Raw genomic sequence first — 7,244 nt, 5'->3', positions numbered from 1 at the left:
TTATGCTTGTGAGAGAGGTTGTACTCAACGGGTCTTGCCATATTCAGATCCCTATGTATTTCGCAAAACTTTATATCATAGATGCTGCTACCATGTTCCACTTGGAGCTATTCCAAATTATTGCTCCATTATACGTATCTGGTATCTCTACTCAGAGCTATCCGGATAGGTGTTAAGCTTGCATCGATGTAACTCTTTATGTCGAACTCTTTATCACCTCGATAACCAAGAAACATTTCCTTATTCCTCTAAGGATAATTTTGACTGCTATCTGGTGATCTACTCCTAGATCACCTTTGTACCCTCTTGCCAGACATGTGGCAGGGCACACATCAGGTGCAGTACTTAGCATGGCCTACCGTATAGAGCCTATGACAAAAGCATAGGGGAGGACCTTCGTCCTTCCTCTTTCTTCTGCCGTGTTCAAGCTTTGAGTCTTACTCAACTTCACACCTTACAACTCAGGTAAGAACCCCTTCGATCTATTTTGAACTCCTTCAAAAACATGTCAAGGTGTGCGTTCTTTAAAAGTATCATCAGGCGTCTTGATCTATCTCTATAGATCTTGATGCCCAATTTGTAAGCAGCTTTATCCAGGTCTTCCTTTAAAAAACACTCTTCAAACAACTGTTTATGCTTTCCAAAAATTCTACATTATTTCAAATCAACAATATGTCATCCACATATACTTATCAGAAATGTTGTAGTTCTCCCACTCACTTTCTTGTAAATACAAGTTTCTAGCAAACATTGTATAAACCTAAAAGCTTTGATCACTCCATCAAAACATATATTCCGATTCCGAGATGCTTGCTCTAGTCCATAGAAGGATTGCTGGAGCCACCATACCTTTTAGCATCCTTAGGATCGACAAAACCTTTTATTGTATCACATACAACTTTTCTTACGAAAACTGGTAAGAAACTTGTTTTGACATCCATCTGTAAGATTTCATAATCGAAAAATACAGCTAATGCTAACATGATTCCGACGGACTTAAGCATCGCTACGGGTGAGAAATTCTCATCGTAGTCAACTCCTTGAACTTGTGAAAAGACTCTTTCCCACAAGTTGAGCTTCATAGACGGTAACATTACCGCCCACGTCCGTCTTCTTCTTAAAGACCCATTTATCTCAATGGCTTGCCGATCGTCGGGCAAGTCCACCAAAGTCCATACTTTGTTCTGATATATGGATCCTATCTCGGATTTCATGGCTTCTAACCATTTGTCGGAATGCGGGCCCACCATCGCTTCTCCATAGCTCGTAGGTTCATTATTGTCTAACAACATGATATCTAAGATAGGACTACCGTACCACTTAGGAATAGTACATATCATTGTCGACCTACGAGGTTCGATAGCAACTTGATCCGAAGCTTCATGATCACTATCATTAACTTCCTATTCAACAGACGTAGGCGCCATAGAAAACATCTTTCTGTGTTGCGTCACTCTCTGGTTGAAGTAAAGGTTCGACAACCTCATCAAGTTCTATCTTCCTCCCACTCAATTCTTTCGAGAGAAACTCCTTCTCGAGAAAGGACCCGTTCTTAGCGACAAATAATTTGCCCTCGGATCTGAGATAGAAGGTGTACCCAACTGTCACCTTTGGGTATCCTATGAAGATGTGTTTGTCCGCTTTGGGTTCGAGCTTCTCTGGCTGAAGCCTTAAGCATCGCATCCCCAAACATTAAGAAACGACAACTTTGGTTTCTTGCCAAACCAATGTACATACGACATCGTCTCAACGGACTTAGATGGTGTCCTATCTAAAGTGAATGCAGATGTCTCTAACGCATAACCTCAAAATGAAAATGGTAGATTGATAAGAGACATCATAGACCGCACCATATCTCATAGTGTTCGATTACGACATTCGGACACACCATTTACCTTGTGGTGTTCCAGGTGGCTTCAACTGTGAAACAATTCCACAATGTCTTAAGTGATTGCCAAACTCATGACTCAGAAAATCCCCTTTTGATCAGATCGTAGGAACATGATCTTATTGTTATGATGATTCTTAACTTCACTCTAAAATCGCTTGAACTTTTTCAAATGTTTCAGACTTGTGCTTCATTAAGTAGATATACCTATATCTACCCAAATCGTCAGTGAAGATGAGAAAATAGCGATATCCACCGCACGCTTCAATTATCATTGGATCACACGCATCAGCATGTATGATTTCCAACAAGTCACTTGCCTGTTTCATTGTACCTGAAAACAGGGTCTTAGTCATCCTGCACATGAGGCATGGCTCGCATGTGTCAAGCGATTCAAAATCAAGTGACTCCAAACATCCATCGATATGGAGTTTCTTCATGCATCTTACGCCAATATGACCTAAGCGGCAGTGCCACAAGAAAGTGGTACTATCATTATTAACTCTACATCTTTTGGCGTGAACATGTGTATTACCACGACCGAGATTCAATGAACCATTCACATAGGGTGCATGACCATGAAAGGTATCATTCATGTAAACAGAATAACCATTATTCTCTAACTTAAATGAATGACCGTATTGCAATGAACATGATCTAATCATATTCATGCTCAACGTAGACACCTGACAACATTTATCTAGGTTCAATACTAATCCCGAAGGCAGATGGAGCGTGCGATGGTGATCTCATCAACTTTGGAAACACTTCCAACACACATCGTCACCTCGTCCTTAGCCAGTCTTCGTTTAGTCCGTAGCTTTTGCTTCAAGTCACCAATAATAGTAACTGAACCGGTATCCAATACCCAGGTGCCACCAGGAATACTAGTGAGGTACACATTAATAACACGTATATACTTTGAAGTTGCCAGCCTTCTTATCTACCATGCATTTGGGGTAATTCCGCTACCAGTGACAGTTCCCCTTACAATAGAAGCACTTAGTCTCGGGTTTGCGTTCAACCTTGGGTTCCTTCACTGGAGCAGCAACTGGTTTGCCATCCATGAAGTTTCCCTTCTAGCCCTTGCCCTTCTTGAAACCAGAGGTCTTGTTAAGCCATCAACACTTGATGCTCCTTCTTGATTTCTACCTTTTGCGGTCTTAAGCATCGCGAACAGCTCCGGGATCAATTCCATCCCTTGCATGTCATAGTTCATCATGAAGATCTAGTAGCTTAGTGATAGTGGCTAGAGAACTCTATCAATCACTATCTTATCTGGAAGTTTAACTCCCACTTCTTTAAGTGATTGTAGCACCCAGACATTCTGAGCACATGCTCACTAGCTGAGCTATTCTCCTCCATCTTGTTGGCAAAAGAACTTGTCAGAGGTCTCACACCTCTCAACACGGTCATGAGCCTAAAATCCCAATTTCAGCTCTTGGAACATCTCATATGTTTTATGGCGTTCAAAACGTCATTGGAATCCCGATTCTAAGCCGTAAAGTATGGTGAACTAAACTATCAAGTAGTCATCAGGATGTGTCTGTCAGGTGTTCACAACATCCACAGATGACGTTGTAGGGGTTTGCACATCGAGCGGTGCATCAAAGACGTAAGCCTTCTGTGTAGCAGTGAGGACATTCCTCGGACTACGGACCTAGTCCGCATCATTGCTTACAATATCTTTCAACTTAATCTTTCTCTAGGAACGTATTGAAACAGGGAGCTACAACATGAGCTATTTATCTACAACATATTTGCAAAGACAATTTAGACTATGTTCATGATAATTGAGTTCATCTAATCAAATTATTTAATGAACTCCCACTCAGATAGACATCCCTGTAGTCATCTAAGTGAAACATGATCCGAGTCAACTAGGCCGTGTCCGATCATCACGTGAGACGGACTAGTCAACATCGGTGAACATCTTCATGTTGATCGTATCTTCTATATGACTCATGCTCGACCTTTCGGTCTTCTGTGTTCCGAGGCCATGTCTGTACATGCTAGGCTCGTCAAGTCAACCTAAGTGTATTACGTGTGTAAATCTGGCTTACACCCGTTGTATTCGAACGTTAGAATCTATCACACCCGATCATCACGTGGTGCTTCGAAACGACGAACCTTCGCAACGGTGCACAGTTAGGGGGAACACTTTTCTTGAAATTTTGGAGAGGGATCATCTTATTTAAGCTACCATCATTCTAAGCAAATAAGATGTAAAACATGATAAACATCACATGCAATCAAATAGTGACATGATATGGCCAATATCATTTTGCTCCTTTTGATCTCCATCTTCGAGGCTCCATGATCATCATTGTCACCGGCATGACACCATGATCTCCATCATCATGATCTCCATCATCGTGTCTTCTTGAAGTTGTCTCGTCATCTATTACTTCTACTACTACGGCTAACGCTTTAGCAATAAAGTAAAGTAATCACATGATGTTTATGTTGACACGCAGGTCATAAATAAATTAAGACAACTCCTATGGCTCCTGCCGGTTGTCATACTCATCGACATGCAAGTCGTGATTCCTATTACAAGAACATGATCAATCTCATACATCACATATATCATTCATCACATCCTTTTGGCCATATCACATCACAAGGCAAGTTAGACGTCCTCTAATTGTTGTTGCAAGTTTTTACGTGGCCGCTATAGGTTTCTAGCAAGAACGTTTCTTACCTACGCCAAAACCACAACGTGATATGCCAATTTCTATTTACCCTTCATAAGGACCCTTTTCATCGAATCCGATCCGACTAAAGTGGGAGAGACAGACACCCACTAGCCACCTTATGCAACTAGTGCATATCAGTCGGTGGAACCAGTCTCACGTAAGCGTACGTGTAAGGTCGGTCTGGGCCGCTTCATCCCACGATGCCGCCGAATCAAGATAAGACTAGTAAGGGCAAGTAAATTGACAATATCGACGCCCACAACTGCTTTGTGTTCTACTCGTGCATAGAAACTACGCATAGACCTAGCTCATGATGCCACTGTTGGGGATCATAGCAGAAATTTAAAATTTTCTATGCATCACCAAGATCAATCTATGGAGTAATCTAGCAATGAGGGGAAGGAGAGTGCATCTACATACCCTTGTAGATCGCTAAGCGAAAGCGTTCAAGTGAATGGGGTTGATGGAGTCGTACTCGTCGTGATCCAAATCACCGATGATCCTAGTGCCGAACGGACGGCACCTCCGCGTTCAACACACGTACAGCCCGATGACGTCTCCTACGCCTTGTGTAACACCCCGGATGTAACTTTCCCAATTTGTACTCCAACTCTTGCCGTTTCCGGCGTTTAGTTATTTATTTTCTCGGGTTCGGGTCTTTGTCTCCGTGTGTTGTTATCGTTGTCATGCATCTCATATCATGTCATCATGTGCATTGCATTTGCATACGTGTTTCATCTCATGCATTCGAGCATTTTCCCCGTTGTCCGTTTTGCATTCCGGCGGTTCGTTCTCCTCCGGTGGCCATTTCTACCTTTCTTTCGTGTGTGGGGATTAAACATTTCCGGATTGGACCGAGACTTGCCAAGCGGCCTTGGTTTACTACCGGTAGACCGCCTGTCAAGTTTCGTATCATTTGGACTTCGTTTGATACTCCAACGGTAAACTGAGGGACCGAAAAGGCCTCGTGTGTGTTGCAGCCCAACACCCCTCCAATTTGGCCCAAAACCCACCTAAACCTGCTCCATCATCTAGAGCGTTCGATCACGATCGCGTGGCCGAAAACCGCACCTCATTTGGACTCTCCTAGCTCCCTCTATGCCTATATATAGACCCCTTCCCCGAAATCCGGATCCCCCTCATCCCTAACCCTAAAATCCCAGATCCGCCGCCGCCGGACACATCCGGACGGCGCCGGACACATCCAGACGGCGCCGGACACATCCGACCTGCCCCTGCCGCCGCCACGTGGCGCTCCGCCACTCGTCTGCCGCCTCGCCCCACATCCCCGCCGGCCCGCGAGGCCCAGGCCGGGCCCTCCCGTCGCCCGACCGGGCCCGAGCCGCCATCCGCCGCCCGCCGCCCTTCTCCTCCAAGTCCGGCGCCGTGCTCCGCCCGGCCGGACCGCGCCGCCATCGCCGGCGTCCGCCTCCGCCGCGGGCCGCCGGCCGCCGAGCCATCGCCGCCCGGGCCCGCGCCCCTCGCCGCCCTCGGTGCCCGCGCCCGGTCGCGCCTTCCCGGTTCTCCAAGTCCAGCCACCACCTCCGTCCACTCCGGCGAAGATCCGGCCACCGTCCTCGCCATCCTCGGCTTGTGCGCCGCCGTGCTACAGTGTTTTTCGCCGGATCCAGATCCGGTGAACAGTAAACCCTAGGTTGTTTTTTCTTCTAAGTCCCGAAAATTCCAGATCCATGTGCCCATGTTCGTCGTTCCGTAACTTTGCATCCGTAGCGCCGATTCATGCATATAGCATATCAAAATGTTCATCTCAGAGAGTACATCATTTCATTCCATTGCATCATTTTCATTTGAGCTCATCTTGATGCCCGAAATGCTGTTAGAAGATGGCTACTTGAGTTAATTGTCAGATCTGCTACTCCATTTAGGTTTTTGTCATTTGTGCCATGATTAATGTGTGCATGATATGCCCTGATGTTCTACATATGTTTTGTTAAGGGTTTTGTCATCTTTCCAGAGGTGCAACCCATGTATTTTTGTGATGTGTGTGGTGACTAGCACAAGCTTGCAAAGTGGTGCACTTGTTAATTCTGATTTTAGGGACTTAGCATTTTCACTAAGTCCTTGAGCTGTTTATCTCATGTTGCCATATGTTTATGTTGTTTCCTAGTGATCCGTGCCTCTTTTGAGGATGATCAGTAAGGATGCTTTGTTAATATGGTAGTGATCTATCCATCCATGTCTTTGTTTGCAATTATGGAGCACCCTAGCTTGAGTCAATCGAGCTCTACTTTTGCTACTTTGTGAATCTGGGCAGATTTTCAACTTGTTTGCAATTTTGCCGATGATGTTGTAGTTGATCCGTGCATGCTATGCTATTTTTCTTGCCATGTCTAGCTTGCATTTTGTGTGTTCTTGATGGATGTATGCTTAGATTATCATGACTTGCTCCATATTGAGTGCATCGAGCTCGTAAACATGCCTACTTGATATCTGTTTTCAGCATGCTCCAGTTTTCACTAAGTCTGAGAACTGATTATGTTTTTGCCATGTTCACATGCTTGCAATTGTATTTTCTGATCCCTTTTGGCTCAAGGTCACTAAGGGACTTTCGTTAAGCTCTTTGAGTAGCTCCATGCCATGCTTTACTTTGCCACATTCAGGTCCTGAAGCATATAGTTTTGTTGCTCCGAAGACTG

This window comes from Triticum aestivum, chromosome 4A (assembly GCF_018294505.1).
Source record: "Triticum aestivum cultivar Chinese Spring chromosome 4A, IWGSC CS RefSeq v2.1, whole genome shotgun sequence".
NCBI classification, from domain to species: domain Eukaryota; kingdom Viridiplantae; phylum Streptophyta; class Magnoliopsida; order Poales; family Poaceae; genus Triticum; species Triticum aestivum.
Note: the sequence above shows the minus strand (reverse complement) of the source record.